A 23,932-nucleotide genomic window follows, 5' to 3' on the forward strand; every position below is an offset into this window, starting at 1 on the left:
CATCCTCAAGCCCTTGGCAGTCTAGTAGGGGGGTCATACAGGTAAAGGGGCAATTGTGCTATGTGTAAACTCCCCGCATCCCATGTTCTCTCTCCCTTTTCTAGCAAAATCCCTCCTTGAAGAGGAGTTCCTATACCCTCCTTCCACTTTCTCCTCTCTCATTCTCACTTAATTCCTTCCAAGCACCTTCTGCCACATTCACACATTCAACTTGCACTCCCCGCCATTACTGACAACCCCCACTTTGCCAAACCCATCGACTCGCACTCCCCGCCATTACTGACAACCCCCACTTGGCCAAACCCACTGCTCTCCATCTTCACCTTAGGTGGCCTCTGAGTGGCATGTGCCACAGATGACCAAACTCTTCTTGGGAAGTGTGTTCTGCGGGTTCCATGGCATCCACTGTCTGGTGTCTCCTCATTCTGCTGCCTCCCCGGCTCCTCTGACCCTGTCCCTTGGGCTGGTTTCTCTTGTCTTCCCCCTAAACAATGTGTCGTGTCTCTCTTCGCTCTCTGTACTCTCTCTGGACAATATCCTCTACAATGATTTTTGAAATTCTCTATATACCAAGAGGGTTAGTTTAGAATCAACTGCGAGGTATGTTTGCGCATGGAGGAGAGTTACAATCAGGCAGTTGGATATGCCTGACTTTTGCTCTGAAGAAAGCTCCAGGCTGGGGATACAGACCTGGAAGAGGGCACACATGGAGAGCTGCAGGGAGAGAAGACCCAAGTACTGAGGATCAATCCCCAAGAAGGCTGGAAGTGTCTGTGGAGGTGACAAGGCAACCAGGGGCATGGCGTGCACAAAAGCCTGGAAAGACATTTTCAGGAAAGAGTGGACAATGGTGCTAAGTGAAGAGAAGCATGGGTGCGAGATAGAGAGAGAAGCATGTATATGGGATGTCACCATGAAGGGAGCACTTTTGGCCTTGAGGAAAGCAGTTTCTGTGGGTGATGGGTGCAGACACCAGGCTGCGGTGGGTGGGGAAGCAGTGGGAAGTGAGGACACGGAGACCATTTGCATAGACTTCTCTTTCTAGAATGCTGGCTGCGAATGGAAGACATACGGTGGCAGCAACTCAAGTGTGTGGAGGGGATGAGAGGGGAGAAATGAACACAGTTGGGCTGAGGGGAGAGGATCAGGACAGAGGGAGACATTTACGAAAAAAGGGGGGGGCTCACTGAGGACATCAAGTTTCTAAATGATTGCAGGGGAGGAGATCAGTATTAGATGGCAGAACTCTTCCCCTAAGACAGGAGTGGGTGTGTATGCGGGTGCATGAAAAAGAGGTTTGGAAGTTACGCTCTTTCTTGCATGATGGTCGCATATTTTGTCTTTAAAAGAGTAGAGGAGGGGGCGCCTGGGTGGCGCAGTCAGTTAAAAGCATCCAACTCGATTTTGGCTCAGGTCATGATCTCGCAGTTTGTGAGATCGAGCCCTGCTGACAGTGCAGAGCCTGCTTGGGATTCTCTATCTCCCCTCTCTCTGCCCTTCCCCGGCTTGCTCTCTGTCTCTCCAAATCAATAAGTAAACTTTAAAAAAATATAGTAGAAGAGAAAGGAAGGTAGTGTTGAAGTCGTGTTGGAGGCCGAAACGAGGGGGCTCTGAAGGTTTGACAAATCCACCACCGCAGGGATGGGGAGAAGGAAGAGAACAGCAAGAGACTGCCTGCTTGTTTGAGGACCCAGCTGTTATTGAGACTATGGATGGGTATTGGTGCCAGTCTGCACTGCAGTGTGGCTTATACAAACTACATGTGGCTGTCCCCAGGTTGGAAGCAGGAGAGCTGATCGGGTGGATCCAGGGCCAGGGTCCATGCAAGACTGGTCCTGAGCTCACCTGTGTCTATAGGACAATAATTACAGCAACAACAGCTACCATTTTGCTAAGTGCCGATAACATTCCAGGTGCCTTATCTACTGCGTCTCTAATTCTCAGGATAGTGCCACAAAACCACTAAGTATTCCCCCTTTTACCCAGGAGAAATCAGGTCCCAGAGACGTGATCTAATTTTCCCAAAATTTCAAAGGCTGTCTGATTCCAAAGTCTGGGCTCCTTCCCTTATTCTGTATCTTGTCACAACCTTTGAGACTTGACTTTAGCTCTCATTTTCTCCAAGTGTTTGCTTCCCAAGGATAAACAACTCCAGGCTTTGAACATGGCCTTTTGGGACCTCGTTTCCAGTCCCCTTCCTCTCCACGCAGTTTGTTAACTTCCCATTCCTGAACATGTGTACACACGTGTGCTTTCTTCAAGGTGGTAATGAGTTCCCTATGGGAAAGCCAAGACTCCTCAGTAAAAAGTTCTTGAAGACTCGGGAGGGTTTTTCCCCCAAAGAAATTTGCATATGCTTCCCTCTAGTTTCCTCACTAAACCAATCTGCCAACTCAGATGTCCTTCCAGGAGCCAGAGATGCAGAGCCCAGCATCCCATGGCCATGATCACCTCTCTGCCTCTCCCTCCAAACACTCATGCCCACGCTCCACAAAGACCAAGCCACTTGGGATCTTACATGCTTTGTTCTCAAGTTTTGTGCTTCTTGAACTTCACACCTATTGATCTTTCTGCCTGAAATATCCCTTCCTCAGCCCTTTTCTAGCAAACACTCACCCCTCAAGATTCAGCTCAGGCATCACCTTTGAGGAACATTCTCAGGTGGCCCGCTACCATCAGGTTCCCCCAGTGTTCGTGCTTCCTCTCTGATAACACAGAACAGGCAGGAGACAATGGTTATGTGACTGGGTCAGTGGGCTCATCAGTCAGACTAGGCAAAACCTGGTTTAAGGCACTTACTACTTGTGTCACTTAACCTTCTCGATATCCCCATTTTCTCAGCCCAAGGATGGGGACAGTGTAGACCTGTCTCGTAGGGCTGGTGTGAAGAAGTAAGCCGAAAGCTCTTAGCACTTGGCACAATGCTCAGCACATAAGAAATGGCAGTTATTCCTGTAACACTAGTCAAACAGTACTATATTGAGTCCATGCTTTTATCTTCCCCACCAGCCCATAAGTATCAAGAGGGAAGGGATAGCACCTGATTCATGTTTTTTCATCTCCAGCACCTTGCTCAGTGCCTAGATTACAATAGAGGATCATGAATAAATGAACAGATGACTCTAAGTCACTTCAGTGTGTGTTGTCCTTGTAATCACATTATCTGAAATTACCTATTTCATTTCCATATGTTTTGAGAGAAGATAAGGGATAAGATGTACTTTCTTCATTTGAAAGGCAGGCGACCTCCCCAAGGATTGACTTGATGATGGGGAGATTTACGGGTTGAGTACCAAGCCCCATGCAGGATCATGGGGAGTGGAGGTGGCCATCCCCAACTGGACCTTATGACCATTTAGAAGAGGTAAAGACCAATGGCTAGGCACAGTCAACAGTGTAAGCTGGCAAGAAAAGATCTAAGTCACATGGAGAGATGGGGGCACTGTATCAAGACTGACATTCTACTGGTACTCATGCATATAACCGTTCTTATTTATGGCTCCACAGACAATAGGACGGTTCCATTCTGATTATTTGGCATCCATGCCATTACATTTACAAAATATATTAAACGTTACCCTTTCCCTGAAACACCAGGATCCTAGGTTCCCAGCAGGGTTGGGGAAAGTGATGAAGAACACAGTTGAGAGGACTGTGAACCCAAAGACTAAATTTCAGGTGGCCACAAGCTAGGAGCAAAGAACAGAGTTCAGGTCAGGTGAAGGCCAGCCATCTTGTTGAGTCAATGAATTAGCAATCTGAACCCTGCATGTAAGCCACCCCTTAGACGACTCTGCCTTCTCCCTCAACCACCACCGCCCCCAGCTCTCTCTCCATATAACAGAGCCACATGACTCTAGCCAGCAGCCTCATCTTCGCTGCAGCCACCGGGGCCAGAATCTAGTCACAGGAAATTTATGAACCTCTAGGCCAGATCTCAGGGGACCTAGCTTCCCATTAGCACTTAGTACTTATGTCTGTTACGCATGCACCTAGTGGTACAGTCATTATTTCTTTACAGATGCGTCTTTCCTGCTAGCTTGAGGCTTTCCTAGAAGCAGTAAGATTGAAAAAGAAAGAAAGAAAGAAAGAAAGAAAGAAAGAAAAGAAGAAAATGAAAGAAAAGAAAATAAAAGAAAAAGAAAGAAGGGAAAGAAAAATAAAAAATGGAAAAAGAAGAAATTAGGCTGGCTTCTGGTTTTGCTCTCATTTTAGGAACCAGTTCTATACAGTGAGCCTCTCTCCTATTTTTCCAATGCCTATCTCGATAACCTGCCCAGTGTGCTATGTTCTTTTGATCCCAGATGCTTTCCCTGTAGGGGACAGAACTCCATCCCCAGATTTTTGCCCATATCTTGGGCCTTTAGTCTTTGAAACATACCTAACTTCTACTGCAAAGTTGTGAGCCCTGACTCTGAACCAACATATACTTGCACTACCCAAGGGGGGCCCTATTGAATTTTCCAACCTGCTACAGTCATGTTTCTTCCTTTCTGGAAGTCTCCTGTGAAGGCTTTGCCTCAGAAATCTGTGGATTTGAGGAAAGAAATGAAGTAGGTTAGTGGGGATGTCATGCGGAAGAACAGGGGTCACAGAGAAGAGAGATCATGATAGGGAAGGTAGGTGGGACCATGTCTGTTTCATGAGGGGGAGTACTTCACTCAAAGACAGGCCTCTGATTCAGAATTCAGAGTTCAGGTGGGGAGATGCAGAAGAGAAAACACATACTGAGTATATACCACAAACCAAGCACCGTGAGATTATATATTATATCTCACTGAATGTTCCCATCACCACTTGCAAGAGAAGCCATTGTTCCCATTTTACAGATGAGAGCACTCAAGTTCAAGGAGATTAAGAATCTTCTTTGATATCAACAAGCAAATTAAGAGTAGGGCTCAGAACTGAATCAGTTCTGTCTCACTGTAAAGCCATTTCCTCCAAACCCTTAGCCTAGGTAAACAGGATGTCCCCACACTTTGGAAACATGCCTTTTCCCCCAGCTAGCCCCAAATCCCCAGGATAACTATCTTTTACAGTTTAAGTGAGCAATCATGGTCACCTCTGCTTATCTGGCTCCTTCCACGAGGAGATTATAAAATCTTGGGCCACTGAAACCACAAGCATCTTAGTACTCCACTGAAGCAGCGGCTTTCAAATTTCTTTTCTTTGTGGCAGAATCTATATTTGGGACTCCCATGCATGAAGCAGATACCAGAGTAGTCTCCAGCCCCCCTCCCCCAAACTGTCCCCCTCTGAAAGGTACTCCTGAGGCTCTTCTTAAGACCCCATACCCCTCCAAGACTTGCAGTCTGCCTACTTTGGCACCTCATTTGTGGATGAGGAGGCTGGGGACTAGGGTCATAAAGGGCCTCACCCAAGGTTATCCAGTGACCTGGAGGCAGCACTGGGACAAGAATCTACATCCATTGTTCTCGTATTCTCTTTTCTATCCGATGGCCAAGTCATATCCATCAGAGTAAACGATAAGGTGCTCTGAGTCTAAGCAGGCAGACGGAGTAGGAGTGGGTTCTGGAGACAAAAACCTCCTTCTGATAGGGGGAGGAATCGTTAAGAATAGTGACCAACTTAACTGAGCACTTTCTGTGGTCCTAGGTGCAGAGCAGAGAGCTGTGCCTGCAGCATTCCATTTAATCCTCGCAACAGATTATGATCCCATTATGGAGATGAGGAAGAGGAGTCTTAATCCCTAGGCATTAGGTGACCCAGCCAGTAAAGTGCTGTCAGTGGGATTTGTTCCAGAGCCACCTCGCTCCAGAGCCCAGCTCTTAACCAGCCTGCGGTACAGTCTTCCTACTGAAGGCTAGACTCGTTGGTATTTACCAACATGTCCTTCCCTCCCCTCCTGCCAATCTCCCAGCAAACGCTCTGCACGATCAGACATCTCATTTTCCTCACCGTGACCGCCTGTGTGCAAGGTCTTGGGTATAAATGCGCACCTCCTACCCTCCCTCTGACAAACGCACATGCATGCGTACACAGGTGCGGGCATGCGCTCATGCATAATGCATGCCACCACGGTCTCAAAGCCTGCTAAATTGAGATTCAGCCGGCTGTTGGGTCTGGAGGAGACACCTCAGTGCCTGCGTCATTAGCTGAGCTCTGAAAGCCATCATTACTGCAGCCACTGTGGCTGAGTCACTGAGACCGCAGGCAGGTAATAGAATTGCAGGGACACATAATAAAAGGGAATGGAATGGGACTCGGGCCGGAAAGGAGGACTATCTGTCATCCGTCCTGAAGGGTGATATGTAAACAAGAAGCTCCAGGTCCCCGAGATACCGGTTCCGTCAAGTCCTTCAGCAGAGGATAATAAACGGCGCAATTATAACCTCGGCACTCTGAGGTTTCAAAGGAGAGGGAGAAGAAAAAAAAAATCAATGAAATTAATTTAATGTGGACCCATTCTTTATGTTTGTTTTGCTACAGCAGTTGTAGGAGATACCCCTATAGACCTGCTCATCTTTCCTCCACCCACTGTCTTTACCCACAAGAGCAAAGGGAGAAGAAAAAAGCCAGGACTTCAGGCATATTTGTCTATGACACCTCATAGAAGGGAAACAGATCAGAGAATCTCAGGCTGGAAGAGGCTTTAAAATTGCATCTTTCACAACAGAGAGGAAGACAGAGGGTCGGTACATACCATTGTGTGGGTTGTGCACTGTGTAAGGGTGCCCTGTTGAGGGACAAATGGAGACTTCAATCGAACCCATGCTTTCCAGATCCTTGGATGGGGTCACATCCATCTCTATATAAGTGATAGGGAGGAGCCACAGGTAGGTCTAGGGAGTTATACTGAACGAGGACTGAGAGACCTGTGTTCTGTGGGGTTCACATTCAATGTGATCATTTGTACATCCCCTTCCTGGATATATTCCCTCTTTGTAAAGGGAGGACATTAGATAACGTGCAGGGGAAGGGGCTACCATGAAGGCACTGATTTCCCATGATTTCCCAGCAGGCATAGTACTCAGAGTATGAAGCATCTGCCTTATTTAATATTTTCAATAATCCCCTCGAGGTTGACGTAGTCCCATTTTGCAGATGGGGAAAAAAAAAAGCAAAGCTCGGAGTTGTGATCACCTTCCCCAGGTCACAAAAACAGTTGAGTAGAGAAGCAAGGTTTGTGATCTAAGTAGGTCTGAGCAACATGCCTCCTCTATAAGGCTGTTTCCACCTCTAGTTTTCTGTGATTCTGTATGTAAAGTGACCTCAGCTATTGGAGTGCCAGGGGCAGGGGGCAAGGACTGGTCTTGCTATCCCAATCAAACAATGGAGAACGTTATCTGATAAGAGCTGACGGGCCTGTGCAACAGGGGGCGGGAGGTCAGGGTGTGGGAGAAGCAAAACTGACCAAATGCAAAACTGGTCTTCCAAGGAGGTTAATGAGAGATAATCCTGAAAATCACTGTCCAGTAAGCCCGGTGTCAATATTTAGTAAAATAATTGGACAAATGTGCCCAGAGAAAATCTGCAAGCATTCGGGAGATAATGGAATAGTGAGCGTTAAGGAGCACTGGAGGTTCATGTAGAACAAATCATCCTGGACAACTTGATAGCTTTTCCTGACAAAATTACAAAATTAGTGGATAAAGGAGATGTAGTAGAGGTTATGGATCTGAGCTCCGGCAAAATATTGAATAGTGTCACATGTGATATTCAACTTGCCAAATTAATTCAAATTGCCTCTGATTCAAGCTGTGCTATGCGGATTAGTGCTGTTATTGAATCTGGTTGAAGAACAGAGCCATCGGGTGCTGATACGTAGTACTGCTCCAAGGGCCAGGCCCAGCGACCTTCTCACCCCCATCTGTGGTCTGGAAGGGAGTGGCAGCAGGGCCACTGGGATCCCAGGTGAGAAATGCAGGCATCTTTAAAACAGTGGAAGGCCCTGGGGCATCAGGAGGGAAAGGCTGTTTGATAGATAATTTGATTATCACAACCTCCCTATGGGCCAGCCGTCATTACCATCATCCTTCTCATCATCAATTGTCATCATCATAATGTGGATCATAATGAACTGCGGGGTTGGAGAGGGAGTGGCTGACCACACAGATAGGAAGTGGAATCACTGTTTCTGATTCTAATGACTGGTGTACTTTTCCTTTGTGCCCAGTGGTTCCCAAACTATGCATATATCAAAATCGCCAGGGGTGCAGGGAGAGTGGGGGAGGGTTAAAGATTGCTGGGCCCACTCCCAGAGTTTCTGATGCAGTGGTTCTGGGGCCTGAGCATTTGCATTTCCACCAAGTTCCCAGGTGATGCTAGTGTCCAAGGACCACCCTTGGACCACTGCTCTATTCCAGTTCTTCTTGGATATTAATTTGCACATGACTCACCTGTTAATCTTGTTAAAATGCAGATTCTGATCAGTAGATTTCCTGAAGAGTGAAGGATTCTGCATTTCTAATAAGCTTCCAGGTGGGGCCCATGCCTCTGGGCCCAGCACACCTTGAGCAGCAAACACCTATGCCGTGATGTTGGGCAATAAATCTAGAAAGCACCGTGACTTAAGAATCTACTCTGGAATTCAAAGTAGAGGAAAGAGGTCTTAAGACATACAGAAAAATGATTTATAGAAAAGACATAATTCGGAAGATCCGAATTTCAAATGTGGCCTTGCCTTCCTTTTATTCCTTTTATGGTTGGAGGAATTTCTTTAACTTCTTTAGGCATCAGTTTGCTTGTTTTCAAAGCAACACTCATTATGTGTCTTACAAAAATTATTTTTCTTTAATGCCAAGACTTTTATTCGATGGTCAATTTATAAAAAAGTCCACAGAGAAAATACTTGTGGACTTGTCAAATGATTGCTGAAGACACACCCTATGGTATTGTTCAACACCCTTGTGTGGGCAGCCACCCAGGAAACGCTTCTCAGAATGCAGTGTTAACTCATCTCTCTCTCCCCTGATGACTGACTCTACCTCCTTCTACAGGCAAACAGGACCCAGTATACTTGTCATTGCCAAAATGTTCCCTGGACTCTTCTAGGGTGATTTTATTGGAATTCTAGAATCACTCCATTATTAAATATACCCCTCTGCCTTTTTAAAAAAAATGTTCATTTATTTTGAGAGAGAGAGAACATGAGCAGGGGAAGGATAGGGCAGGGAAGGGAAATGAGGGGGTAGGGGCACAGAGAGGGAGAGAGAGAGCCCGACGACCTGGGGCTCAATCTCATGAACCATGAGATGATGACCTGAGCCGAAATCAAGAGTTGGTCACTTAACCAATCGAGCCACCCAGGCGCCCTGGCCCCTTCTGCTTTAAATACCTCAATGTAGGTATACAATTTCTTGCCAGTTGTCTACAGTCCTTCAGCAGAGTGGAAAGGGCCTATGTCTGAACTACTGATTTCATGAATGCAAAAGGAAGGAGTGAGGGCCCTTGCCCATCCTTCTCTGGAGGCACTTATTAAGCTCAAGAGAGAGAAATCAAAGAAGGACTGCTGTAGACAGGGACAAGAGGAATGAAATGGCTAATTATCGTTGTGATTGTTATTACATACACTATCAAAACCAGTTATGCTTTAAATTCGGTATTTAGATGGAGCACCTGGGTGGCTCAGTCAGTTAAGTGTCTGACTGGCTCAGGTCATGATCTCTCTGTTCGTGGGTTTGAGCCCCGCATCAGGCTCTGTGCTGACAGAAGCCTGGAGCCTGCTTTGGATTCTGTCTCCTTCTCTCTCTGCCCCTCCCCTGCTCGCACTCTCAAAAATAAGTAAATGTAAATTAACAAATTTTTTTTAAAAAAATTGATATTTAGGAACGTTTTAACAGCTGTTAAAAAATAGAACCCCACCTGGCATAGTCTTCCAGCCTCAGTGAATTCTGACCATTCTCTCCACAATCTCTGCATTCCTCATCATCTCCTTCTCTTGTTACCTCTAGCATTCCCTGACCAGTGCCTACCACAGCAGCAAATTCTAAATCTTGATGTATTTCTTAATGTTCCTCAAACACCAGGAAAGAAATCACTAGTTCCACTCACATCCCAGTCTCTTTTTTTCCACTCTCCCAGAGTAACACAAATTTCCCCCAGAGCCACGTGCCTTTTATGGCTCTCCTTGGCCAACAGCGGGTCTAAGATATGTGGGGTCAATAATTAATCATTCATTTACCTTTACATTCCCTCAATAACAGTCCTGCCCCCAGCCACTCCTTCATTTATTCCGCCATTCATTGAACACATCACTAATCCATCCATGGGTTCATTCATTCATGTAATTATTCTCATATATATTCATCAATATATGAATCAGATGTGAATATACATTAACATATACATGTATGTATGCATCCACTAAGCAGTCCATTTTTCATTCACATTAGATCTCTATTCATACATTCTTTCCTTCAGTCATTCATTTACCAAATATCCACAGTGCTCGCTGGGAGCCCAGTTGGTCGGGATCTGCCTTGGATACTGATTTGTAGAAGGTGTGGCCACTGCCATTTAGCAATTCAGAAACCAATAAAGAAACAGAGGACAGGCAAACATAAAATTGCAAAGGCTGTGTGGTCAGGGCAAGGAGGGCAAGAAGGTGAAAACAAAAGTAATAATAACTGCATGCCTTACTATGTCCCCAGTACTTCCCATGCCTTTTCTGATTTAAATGATCCCTTCCTTTTGGGGCACCTGGGTGGCTCAGTTGGTTAAGGGGCCAATTCTTCATTTCGTCGCAGGTCATGATCTCATGGTACATAAGCTGAAGCCCTGCATCAGGCTCTACACTGGGCATGGAACATGCTTGAGATTCTCTCTCTCTCCCTCAGATCCTCCCCTGCTTGCACATGCATGTGCTCTCACTCTCAAATAAATAAATGAATAAATGTTAAAAAAAAATGCTCCCTTCCTTTTAATAGGTGATGAAACCAAATTTACCTAGTAAATAGCCTCAGTTGAGATCCGCGCCCAGGCATTTTCTTCACGCTCCCCAAACTCTTAACCACTCTGCTATATTCACTGGCAATATCATTGGCGACTAGAGTTTCTGGGGAGTGATGTGGGAGAAATCCAATTAGAAAGGTGTGAGAAGCAATTGGAATGTGAAGAAGTGGAAACTATGAGTTTTTGTCAAGGAGCTTGTCCTTCAAAGGGTGGAGAGAGAAGGTGGTGCCTGAAGAGGAGACTAGGAGCAAGTCTCAGCCAGGGCATCAGAAGATTCTTAGGAGTAAAGACAAGCAGGTTTACCACCGCAGGTCCCTTCCATTCTCTTCCATTAGTTATTGTCTCCATTCCTGTTGCTCTCGCCATGCCTGTGAGCTGTTTTATTTACTTCTGTAAATGCTAGGATATAGTGAAGAGGCTAACATAGTGTAGTTGCTAAATTAACACCTATAGAGTGGACGTCAAACGCTCTACAATGGATTGATGCATTACCTAGAATCACACTGTAGAGAAAGAGAGGAGTATGTTGGCTGAGTGGGGCAGCTCATCACCAAGTGATGAGTGGATCCCACCGGATCCTGGAAGGCTGCTGATACGGAGGCAGTGGCTGGGGTAACTAGAAACATAAAGTCAAAACTTGTAAGAAAAGTGTAGGTTCAAGCACAGAGTAAAACTGACTTTGTGCCTAAGCAGGGGGCAGCATCAAAGTGGGGGACTCGAACAAGTGTGTAGGATTGTCTTAGAGGAGACTGGCCCGTAGAAAACAGACCCAGGGAACAAATGTCACATGCTTATAGTGTTTGGCCATTTGCACAATTCCCTGGCAATTCACATTGGTTCAGGAGCCCCAGCAGAGAAAACAGTCTTATGGGTGTAGAGAAAATGAAGGTTTCAGTTTCAGTGGGGTGGGTTTTATTACAATTGTTATTAGTCTGTTGTGCAAAAAGCCCATTAGAAACTCACTAGGGCTCTCAAAAGTATTGCACATTTATTATAATTATATTCCTTCTGATTGCTCCATGGGTTTCTTGATACTGACTGAGCATTGGATCTGTTAAAGGTGCATAGGGAGGGGTAGCTTCTGGATCACTTGGCATTTGAGTCCAGGGACAGATACCTCTAGTTCATGCCCCACACATATTGCTGAAAGGAAGAAAGGGACCTGCCAAGTTGTGAATTGTAGGCACGTGCTTTGACATGTATTATTTTCTATTATGACGACCAGAGGAGTCGGAGGATCAGATACATCAAGTAGCTTTCCCAAGGTCACACAGCTAGTCGGGAGCAGAACTGGCATTCGTAACCCAGCTGGTCTAACTTGCAAAGCCTATATCCTTTCCAGGGCCCCATGCAGCCCCCAGCAATGGGATCTCTTTAGTAAGAGAAAGGATTTCTCACTCCAGGTTGGCAACCTTTTTGAGAAAAGGAGGGGGCAGGGGAGGAAAGAATCATTTCATGCCAGTTTCAGTCTCAAAGATCACTCTCCAGCTGTCAGCAGAGCCCGCAATCACTGTGGAGTTTTATTAAGGAGCAAGAGTCGTAGAAGAGAGAAGTGACAGATTGAAAATTAACTTGCCAAACTCCCCATCAATATTGTGACAGTCCCCAAGTACCAGTTCAGTGGCCCAGTGTACCAACTTGACAATATTAACATAACTTTGTCGGAACAAAAGCTTCCCCTGTGTCTTTTCAAGAGAAGCTAATTTTGGGGAGACAGACATTCTTCTTTTTGCCTTTTTTGTCACCTCTGACTTCTACACGTCACACACACCCCCAGCTCACTTGACCGAATTTCACTTGCATAAGCATCTTTTTTGTGTGACCTAGGAGCTTGGTAAGTGGAGGGACAGTGGAAGCTATCATCTAATCCAGGCGACTTTTATCTGGGATAAATGGTAAACTTAGGACTCTGGGACAAAAGGCATAAACCAGAACTGTCCCAGTCTACCTGGGACATACAGTCACCCTACAAATACTAGGCACATGCTGCAATTCTTTGTATGTCCATCACCTTGCACAATGATTAAAATTCAGTGAGAGCAGGGAATTTGTTCAATGAGGGAATGGAATGGGTTCTTTTCTTTTAATTAGTCTTAGAGAAGCTCACAGAACCTTACTGACTTCCTTCTTTGTTCCTTCTATACTCTTGCCCTCCCTCTCTTCATCCCTCCCCAGACCCTTCCTTCCTTTTATTTCTTCTTGCCTTCTCAACTTATAAGTCACCTTCTATTCATCAAGCCCTGTTTATTTTTTATCACTGGGCATATAAATAAACACAGTTTCTGCCTTGAGGGTGAGAAGAGAAAATGAGTAGAATATACTAAACATTGACCATGGGTCAGCTGATTTAAACACTGGCTTATTTTGCCACCTGACCAATGAGGTAGTTAATATGTTCACCTTGTGCAAATGAGGACAATTAGCCTGGGTCAGGTGACTTGACCAAGGTCACACAGCTAATAACAGCAGAGGGTGAATTTAATTCCAGGCCTGCCAGAGTCTCACCCTTAAACTACACTCCCACCTCAGCTTTATAGAGGGAAACTGAAATATAAAATAGTGCAGTGTGTAAAGTGCTGTGACAGAGAAGGGTTCCCAGTCTGTGGATGGGTATAAAAGCGTCTCTGACCCACAATTTTCTATACACTTTATCCATAAATCAACATGAATGGAACCAGAGAGTGTTATGCTAAGTGAAATAAGTCACACAGAGAAAGACAGATACCATATGTTTTCACTCTTATGTGGATCCTGAGAAACTTAACGGAAGACCATGGGGGAGGGGAAGGAAAAAAAAGTTAGGGAGGGAGACAAACCATAAGAGACTCTTAAAAACTGAGAATAAACTGAGGGTTAACAGGGGGTGGGAGGGAGGGGAAAGTAGGTGATGGGCACTGAGGACGGCACCCGTTGGGATGAGCACTGGGTGTTGTATGGAAACCGATTTGACAATAAATTTCATATTTAAAAAAATGAAAACATAAAAAAATAAATTAAAAAAATCAACTTTGAACTTACAGCTACCATTTGTCACAACCTTAGTCGTATAGACACTTTGCTAGCTAGGTCTTGGGGATTGATACTGACAGTCAAAAACGTGCCCGGTCTCATTTCAGTAGGGAAGGTAGACATTGAATAAAGAATCACACAAATATTAATTTAATTTAGGTCTCTACAAGTATTTCAGTGGAAAAATAGCACAAAGACAAGATACGATTTTTTTCGTCATTATTTCCACGGGCAAAGAACAGTCTGGGTGGGTAAATAATGAAGATCATATTGCGGAGAGCTAGGATTCAAACCCACCAACTACTTGATCGCAAAGCCTGTGGGTGCCCTTCCCTCCCTCCTCAACAATGTGACTGCAAAGCCATTGGTGGAACAGAGCAAATCCCTCGCCACCACTTTCTAAGCTCAGTAACCTCAGCGTCTTTCTCTGCAGAATGGATATAACATTGGCTCATCTCCATGAGCTTGTTGTGAGGAGTGAAGAAGATAAGTACTCGAAGCACTGTGCAGAGTCTCTGACCCATACATGTGTGCTCGGTAAATAGCAATTATCATCATCGTTAATATTATTAGGCAGTATTGAATTATTGACCAAGGTAATTTGGTGGTCTATCATATATATCATGTCCTGCGTGGTTGGTTAACTTTTAGCTTGGGCATATTTTTATAATATGCTTCCTCCACTCCCCAGCTGCCGCCACCTTCCAGTCCCTGAGCCCAGCACGGTGATATGAATGGAGCAGGACATGTGACCGTGTGGTGTAAGGGGAAGGGAGGAAGAGATGTTTGAGTATGGATTTGGAGCCACACTGCCTAGATGTCAATCCTGGCTCCACCATTTATTTCTAAGCTGGGTGACTGAGAAAATTAGTGTCATCTCTGGACATCACACTGCTGTGGGAGCTGAATGGGTTTATACAGGTAAAGCTCCTCCCTGAGTTCTCCTCTTAGGTCACTGGGAACTCGTTCTCATCCTCTTTGGCTGGTGCCTCTTCATTTCTCTGACCTGTAAGTATGGGAGCCCCTGGGCTCTGGGTCTGGGCTCATCTCTTCTCTCTCTACTCCCTGATGAGTCTGTCTCCTCTCATTTCTTTTATATCATTCATATGCTAAGTAATCTGACATTTGTATTTCAAGGCTGGTTTCTCTTCTCTGTTGGTATATCCAACTGGCTTCCTGACATCTTCATGAGGAAATACGTGAGATATGGCCAGATGACGTTTACTAAAGCAGGGTGATGATTACCTGGGGTTTATGATACTGTTGCTTACTTTTATTAATGGCTGGAATTTTCCACAAATGAGTTCATTTTTTAATATGGCTGAAATCGAATTTCTGTTTCTGCTCCCCTCCCTTATGCCTCCTCTCCTGTCTCCATCAATGGGACTTCCATCTGTCCAGTGGCGTAGGCTAAAACAGAGAGCCAACCTCACCTCCTGCTTCCTCTCCCTCATCAGCAAATTCTGTTGCCCTATCTTGAGAATACACCCAGAATCTGCCCACCATGTCAACTCGTACAGCCATTCTCCATTGTCTTTCACCTGAACCACTGCAGAAGCCTTGGAACGGCTTTCCCTGCTTCTATCCTGGCCACTAAAGTCTATTCTTCACACCCCAGATGGAATGGTCTTTTAAAAATATGAGTGAGATTAGAGCCCTCTTCTACTCAAACCATGCACTGGCTTGCTTCTCTTCTCACTCAGGATAAAATCCAAAGTATGGCATTTACATGACTCATGGGACTCCACACAGATTGCCACAGCGTTCTACTTGCCATCCATTATTTTTTAACTTAGAACATTTTCTCCTACTACTCACCCCCCAACCCCCGCCGCTTCACTATGTTCCATCCACCTGAACTCCTTTTTGTTCATGGATCATGCCAAGGGTCTGTGAACTTGCTGCACCCTCCGCCCGGAGGCTCTTCCTTAGGTACCTGCAAAGTTCACGATCTCACCTAAGACCTATGCGCAAGTATCACCTTATCAAAGAGGGCTTTTCTGTTCAGCCTGTATTAAACAGGACGCCCTGCCCAGCACATGCCAGCCCTATGATCCTGCCTCCCTCCATCGTGTTTACACTTGACATAGTCTCTATATAGTTATCTGTTGATTGTCTCCCACACTAGAATACAACTCACGAGGGCAGGGATTTTAGGGGCTTTGTTCATTGCTATATTCCTGGCTTTCCAAAGACAGTGAGTGACATATAAACAGGTACTCAGTAAAGTTTTGGTTAAATAAAGATACAATGGCGCCTGGTGCAAGACAAGTCCTGTATGTTTGTCACTGCTATTCTTGTTACTATTGTTACTACTGCCACTACTGTTAATTTTACTAGGACTTAGTTGACTCACAATGACACAACAAGATGTAAAGACCTTATCAGGACCTTATCGTACAGATGAGGAGACTCGGCTGAGAAAGGAGAAATCACCTGTGTGAGGCATGACAGACCAAGAGGAAGAATTCAGTCTCCAAAACCCTGCTCTCTCTCCTCTCTGAGACCCCTAGTTTTTCCATGATGGCATCGTATATCACTGATGGGATCCCTGTATTAGAATGTTCTCTGTGTCATTTTTTTAAAAGTTCATTGCCTATGGAAAGACCTTTAAGAGATATCACTAAATGAGGGTAAAAGTAAAAAAAAAAAAAAAATCAATATACTTTGTGTGATTTTTATGGAAGAAAGGGGAGGGATAATATTTAATCTTACTTGCTTGGATTTATATGTAAAAAACACTGGAAAGATCCCCAAGAAAGGAGTAACAGTAGGGTAGGGCCCGGGGAATAGGGATGGCAGAAAACAGGGAAAAGATGAAAAACTATCATCGTATGTATTTTATGCTGCTTTTGTTTTTGAACTTTGTGAATTTAATGTATATAAAAAATAAGCCTTCCAAAACTGTCACAGGCAAAGGAGCCCAGAAGACAGACAGGTAAAGGTATAGTAGTGACGAAGCCGGCCTTGAGATTCTCTCAACTTGACCCATCTTCAAACAAGCTTCTTCCTGACTCTAGGTGTCTGACCTCTCTTTCTCAGACCATGGCTTTAGACAAGTGTCCCTATAAATTCTTTATCTGCCCCTTTAGCAAGTAAATCTTTCAAGAAGTGTCTGGCTAGTTCTCCAACCCAGGAAGGAAGGTCTTTCTTAAGGATCCGGAAGCCATCTCTTTAAAACACAGTCGTCAAGGAAGATAGCAGAGAAATACGTCTTTGGATTTGGAATAACTCCATCTGTGGGATGTATTCTGCTGGTGACCCTCCCCTGAAGTCCTCTGGTACCCTTCTACCTGCTTACCCCAACCACAGAAACCTCCTGACCTTGTCTGAATGCAACTGAGTTCAGACCTCTCTCCCCTGTTGCAGCAGTCTTGAATAACCTCTTTCTGGCCTGTTCGACACAGTCTGATGAAATTTCTGCTTTGAAAGTCACAGCGCTGGATAACAGCCAGGATCAGAACAAAAGGACGTTACGTACAAATTAAGGTAGTCTGAATCACTGACTTTATTCAAGGCTACTGCAATAAAAGAGAGGGGTTTGAACTCAGTTCCACTGGGCTAGAGGGCAGAGGGTTTTTGAGGCTGGAGTGGGAAGGCGAGAGGTACTGGAGGACTCTGGCACTAGGAAAGGGGGGTTGACCAATAGGTATGTCCTACATATTGACTTATTTTGAATTTGCAAATGCATTTCTCTATCTTTTTCCACAATTACGTTTCAAAAAGAGATGCTCCCAGGTCTTTGAGAAAGAAAAAAAAAAAAAAAGGAAACACATATGCAAATAATACCAATAAAAACTATATCCTTTTCCCCTTTATACCAATGTTGGGCTCCTTGAGTCCTGCTCAGCTTTTAGCTCCAGAACCTGGCAGATGATAAGTACTCAGTGTCTATTTATTGGGTGAATCACACAGCTGAAGGAGAATTTAATTGCTATTTAGTTTAATTTCAAACTAGGTTTCCACCTCCTTTGCAAACACAGCTGCAAGATTTCCTATAGGCTTGTATATTCCCAGTGCTTGGGTTCTCATGAACTCCTTAGAAGTAGAGGGGGAATTAATACAAACTTGTAGAACGCTGAGTTCTCTGAACTTCAGTTCTCTGAACCGTGAGTTGGCAGGGAAGACTCATCCCTTTATCCTGTCTTTCTTCCTACTCTAGAAAGCATCCAAAACAAGCTGAAGCATCTTCAAGGTCACAGGTCATGGCAAGTGCCGGGACCCGCACAGAGAATGGAGAGGTGGCTGACTGATTCAGGTTTGATTCTTGCAACATGGTCAGGAATATACTGAATTAACTAGGACTGGGTTACCCAAATGACTGCAGCTTCTGCTCCTGGCTTATGCCTGCTAATTAATTGCCCACTTAATGGGCTCCTCTGAGGATCTTATGAGACATAAAAATAAATGCTCATTTTGGACTCTTAAAAGCCACCTTTGAGGTGTTTCACTAGATTATCATTAATAGAAATTATTCAGTGGTGATGTTACATAAAACCCCAGCCACTGCCCTTGGAGCTCTCTGTATTAATTCACATCCAATAAACTGTGATCCTATCTTTCATTAGAATTGTTACTAACTACATTTCTATTCAGGGCATCTCCCTGAAATGGAAATATTTCCCTAAAAATTAATTTTCCTGATACACATGCGTAGGCTTATTAATGTGAGCTTAGAATAGACTTACTGTTTCATTTCTCTGGAAGGAACACAAAGAAAGTAATGTTGGTGAATTTGCATCTCACATGATCTCAAGTGTGCCAGGATGGGCGCTCCGGCACAAAATTTCAGAGTAAGTGGCATCTCACAGATCCTCAGATTCATGTTAGGAAAATGTCACTAACATTTGCACATGTCTTTACATTTACAAAGCATTTTAACCTGACTTTTCTCATCACCTCTCCCTCCCCACCATAATTCTCCTGTGGGGTTGGTATGATGATGTTCCCTGATTCAGTGGTGAGCAAACTGGCCTCAGAAGGTTCTAAGACCGTGAAAAGTTTCATAGCCAGTAATGGTCCCATTACCGTCGGGGTTTAAATAACCCTTCCTGACTGAATGCCCATCCCCCACCATGGTTTATTTCTACAATCCCATTCCCTCACCCTCTTCAAGATCCTCTAGACGTCCATGTCTGCAGATGCTCTGTGCTCTTACTTGCCTGGGGGCACTCTCCCACCTAGCTAACTCTTAATCACAGACTCCAGATTTCAGCCAGCAGCTTTCAGGAAGCCTCCCCTACCTCTCCTCACCACTGGCCAGTGGTCCATCTGCATAATCATAGAGACCTGGACTGTCTCCTTCATCTTTTCATCCTCAAAGCTCATACATCACAGCCGAGCAACAAAAACTTGTTAAAAGCAAATGGGAACCAGTGGTAAAGCCAGGACTGGAGTCTCTGACCTCAAGTGCAGCCCTCTGGCCATTTCATTCCCTCCTGTAATTAACAAAATGACAAAAACAACAAATGACTTCTGAGGTGTGACTTCTTCAGAGAGTGATACACCCGATGTTGCCTTAACATAATGCAAATATAGTAAAATTTCATCGCTGTGGACTCCATTAATTAAGGATGCATAATGCTTGGCCAGGGGCTGGGCTGGCTTGTACCTTTGGAGTGTTTATTTATAAAAGAGATTGCTAAGCACATTAGTACATTAGCAGTGTAAACAAGATCACCAGGGAAACGGCAGAAGATACTTAAGAGAACAAACTGCCTGGAGTCACTTTGGAAGCACCCATTATGAACAAACAATCACTGTGCTAATTACAATTGCTCTGCTAATTACAATTACTGTGCTAATTACAATCTATCCTTATCTGTTCCATAGGCTCCCCTACGGACTTTTTCTTCTGAGCACTTAGACCAGCCTGAGTTACCGCCTACGTTTTCGTGGAATGAAATTGTGGTTCTTTAAAAATTGTCTCTGCTTTGGATGGCTCAGTGGTTCTAATAGGCTTCCCCCTCCTAGAAAAAGAACAGAGTCCGGGATTTTGAAGCCAGAAAATTAAAAACAAAACCAAAAAAATGCAGGGGGAGAAGTGAAATGAACCTGGTTGCTTTTGTTGTTTTAGCACCTTCTGCAGACTAAAAGACACAGTTTTAGGTTAGTCGGAGAACATTCAAAATATGCTATGTATAATTTGTTTTCCTCATAAAATGACCACGTTTGGTAGATTTAGAGATGTGAACACCGAGAACAAAATTAAAAAAAAAAATTAAAGTTGCTATTTGTCTTTCTTCTCTTACTATAATTAGGGAGAAAGATTAGAGAGGCCTTTTTTAGAAATGGATTGAGATTCCATGCTCCCCACATGCAAAAAGTAAAAAACATCTTTCACTAGGTCTTAATTTTACTACTTTCTTTCTGTCCCCAATTATACTAATGAGTGTTGAGGGTATGAGATTTTTGTCTAAGCACTTAATAATAATAAAGCTTCGGGGCGCCTGGGTGGCTCAGTCAGTTAAGCAACTGACTTCGGCTCAGGTCATGATCTCACAGTTTGTGGGTTCAAGCCCCACGTCGGGCTCTGTGCTGACAGCTCAGAGCCTGGAGCCTGCTTCGGATTCTGTGTCTCCCTCTCTCTCTGTTCCTCCCCTGCTCGTTCTCTGTCTCTTTCTGTCTCTCAAAAAAAATGTTAAAAATATTAAATAATAATAATAATAATAATAAAGCTTCACTCAGGCCGGTGTCTCCTCCCAAATGGATTTCTCACTACTGTTTCAGGGATCTGTCTTCCACCTGAAGCTGACTGCAGCCCAGCTCTCTGCTGCAAGTCCTCTCTGCTGCATTGAATGGTGGTGAACTGAGATTGTGGCACACAGGAGGCTCTGATCTGAGCACCCAACCACAGCTTCAGGATACTGGACTCAGGATGAGTGTCTCCCCCCAACTGGGACTGATTCTCAGAGCATCCCATAGCCATCACTAAGCAGAGGAGATGGATGGATGGATGGATGGATGGATGGATGGATGGATGGATGGACGGACACAGAAAACAAGTTGTGCTACATTATACACTAGGGGCCTGTTGGATTACAGGGCAAGACTGTCACCCTGGCTGCTGCAAACCCAAAATACAGTCTCTGCACTTGGTCACTCTGGATGAAGACTCCTTTGGGAGTGCATGGCCTTCTAAGTGTCATTGGCCCTGGGACTTGAATACTGCTCTCCAGTAGGAAAATGGAAGAGGGACAATCCTTCTCTAGTCTCAGGCATAACCTGGGCTCACAACTCATGAAAAGTTCAGTTTAATGCCTTGCTCTTCAAAGCTGGTCCTCAGACCCGGGAACTCATATGTAAAGCAGTTTCAGGTCTTATCTTCAACCCACCGAACCAGAGCCTCTATTTTAGCAGGATCCCTTGGTGATTTGTATGCATATTAGAGGTTGAGAATCACTAGTGTAGTTCATATGTACTGTGTTCTGGCTATAAGCAGACATAGGGAAAAGTCCTACCTTTAGATAGGGTTTTTGTGTATAATAATGATGATGAGCTATTACTTGCTTTCCTACTCTTCGAGGATCATATGGTTTGAGCCATATGTGTGTGCATTTGCATACATTATCTGGAGGCTACAGAATGGAGACGAGAGCAGGGCATGACTCTTGGCTCCCTCACCTGCTGTATCACCTTGTATGCCATACTTCACTTCTCTGAGCTCTCGTTTTCTCATGTAGAAAGTATCGTAGTCAACCCATTCTACATGTGTCATGGGAGAAATACTTCCTATGACCCTCAAAGTCAGGCTTTGAAAGGTAAAGAAAATCTGGTTTTACAATATCAATCATCTCTAAGGGTACTGGGTAATGTACCAGAAGGAAAAGTAGGATCTGAACAAGTAGGTTCTGATGTGCAGAACACAGGACTTACTGGTTAACCTTCATTGTGTTTAGATGCATATCCTTTCCTATAGGTCAGGACCACTTCTAAGCTGGTTATTACATATTTTTAATATTTCCACAGAAGTGTTCCACACTTCCAGAACTTTTAGGCATAAGCCATGGACCATTCTCAAATTCCACACAGTACACATGGGCATCTAAATCCCACATTCCTCATTGAATGTAGGTCATTCATACAGAAACAAAGGAGCTATCCTACAGGACACAGGTAATACAATACATGAGCAAGATTTCGTCCTTCCAAAAGAAGGTGACCTTGGGCGGCTGCCTATTCCACAATGCTGGCTGAGTGGTCCACCTCCCAAAGACCCACAGAGCATGAAGGGCTCTGTTCCTGCCCCTATCCTGGGAATTTCACCAAAGCAATGTATTCACCAAAACATGTTGGGTGGAGGAAGCTGGGAGGATGATGACAGGTCTTAGAGGATATTTTTAGGTTAAAACCCCACTTTACAGTTGAATATCTTGAGGTTCACAGAGGGTAAGAGATTTATCCAAAGCCACACAGCTATGCAATGGCAGATGCAGGGTTTACGCCTCATCATTTCTCATGGTGGCATTTGACAGTTCAGAGCCTGGAGGATGCTTTGGAATCTGTGTCTCCCTCTCTGTCCCTCCCTTGCTCACATTCTCTCTTGAAAATAAATACACATTCAAAAAGTTTTAATCATCACAATACCATCAAGAAGTAGGTATTGTCATTATTTCCAATTTAGAGATGAGGAACCCGAGGCACAATGAACAAATGTGCCCAAGGTCATACAGTTGACAGGTCGCAGGCTAGGACTCAGACTCTAGAGTCTGGCATCTTAGACACGAGGCCAGTACATCTCCAAACTGCTGGATAATGTGAGCCACATGGGAATATGGTGACGCTTCACTTTCCCAAGCTCCTTATTTTAGGAGGGGGAAAAAAACAAAAAAACAACAACAAAAAACAACAATTGGTAAGTCTTGGTGCAGCTCCACGTGATTCTCATGATCAGGTGAGTAGGAGAAGCTTCACTAAGCCTGTGGCCATGGGGGTTGAATAGGAAGAGGCTGTATTCCTCAGTATTCATCTAAGTTCTGCCATAACCTTAATTTACAGAAATGGCAACTGATCAGGAGAGAATGAGCAAGGGTGATCCAACAGGAAGTGGCAGAACAGGTATGGAAACTCAGCTTTTTTATTCCAGGGCCTATAGTACAGGGGACACATTGGCCTTCACTCCTGCAGAAGATGTCCAGAAACCTTGGGAAAATGCATAGACCAAAGAGAGATTCTTCTGTAGCCAGCCCAAGAGTCAGGGCCCCAGGGAAAGTCGCCTCTTAACTCCTGTGATCCAGCCTCTAATTTCTGTCCTCAGTTTACTACTAAAGTCTCATTAATTTATTCCCTAGAGAAGAGAACATACAGCTGTGTCTCCAGGTGGCAAGTTGAGGATATTGTCAAGAGTTGGGATATGACTGTCCAGGTAGGCTTGAAAATTGTCTTGAGAATCAGAAGCTAATGCCACTTTTAATTAATAATCTCTCCACCAGCAGCCTCCTTTGCTTTCTCTTGCTATAGTAATACCATGGTGTATCACAAAACACCCAGGCCTGAGAATGCAGAAAAACAGCTTCCAGTCCTATCTCTACCATTAATTCTTTATATGGAGGCTTGACCTTGATGTTGCCATCTGTATAGTGTGGAAGCTGGATCCTAGATCTTTAAGGCTTCAGAGTGGATACAGTGCAGCCCAACAGACTGGGGGCTGGAAGCCTGACTTTTTCATTTACTAGTTATATGATTTTAGGTAGTTCATTTAAACACTGTGAGACTTTGGCGTCTCATCTACAAAAGGAGGGAGCGTCATTGAAACTTCTTCAAAGTTCATCCATCTATAAATATGTCTTTTTTGGGGAGATGAATGAAGGAAATGGTCAAGAAAAGAATATAAGGTCTTATTACAGTTCTCATATAGGTGGTGATGTCAAGTGGGAGAATGCTAGAAGCCCGAAAGTTACACCGGTGGATGGGCTTTGTTGTTAGACTGAAGTTCTATCACCTGATAGCTGTATGACTATTAGGCTAGTTAGCTTAACATCTCTATACCTCGGTGTAGTAAATGGTATTG

The 23,932-nt window shown here is 44.4% G+C and overlaps 1 protein-coding gene across 1 annotated transcript in view; it reads right to left on the bottom strand.

The window, feature by feature from the left end:
• The window catches only part of ASTN2 (astrotactin 2), an 873,390-nt gene that overhangs the window by 275,971 nt on the left and 573,487 nt on the right, over nt 1-23,932 (bottom strand). The gene's annotated exons all lie outside the window — the stretch shown is intronic.

This window comes from Panthera tigris, chromosome D4, assembly GCF_018350195.1.
Source record: "Panthera tigris isolate Pti1 chromosome D4, P.tigris_Pti1_mat1.1, whole genome shotgun sequence".
NCBI lineage: Eukaryota > Metazoa > Chordata > Mammalia > Carnivora > Felidae > Panthera > Panthera tigris.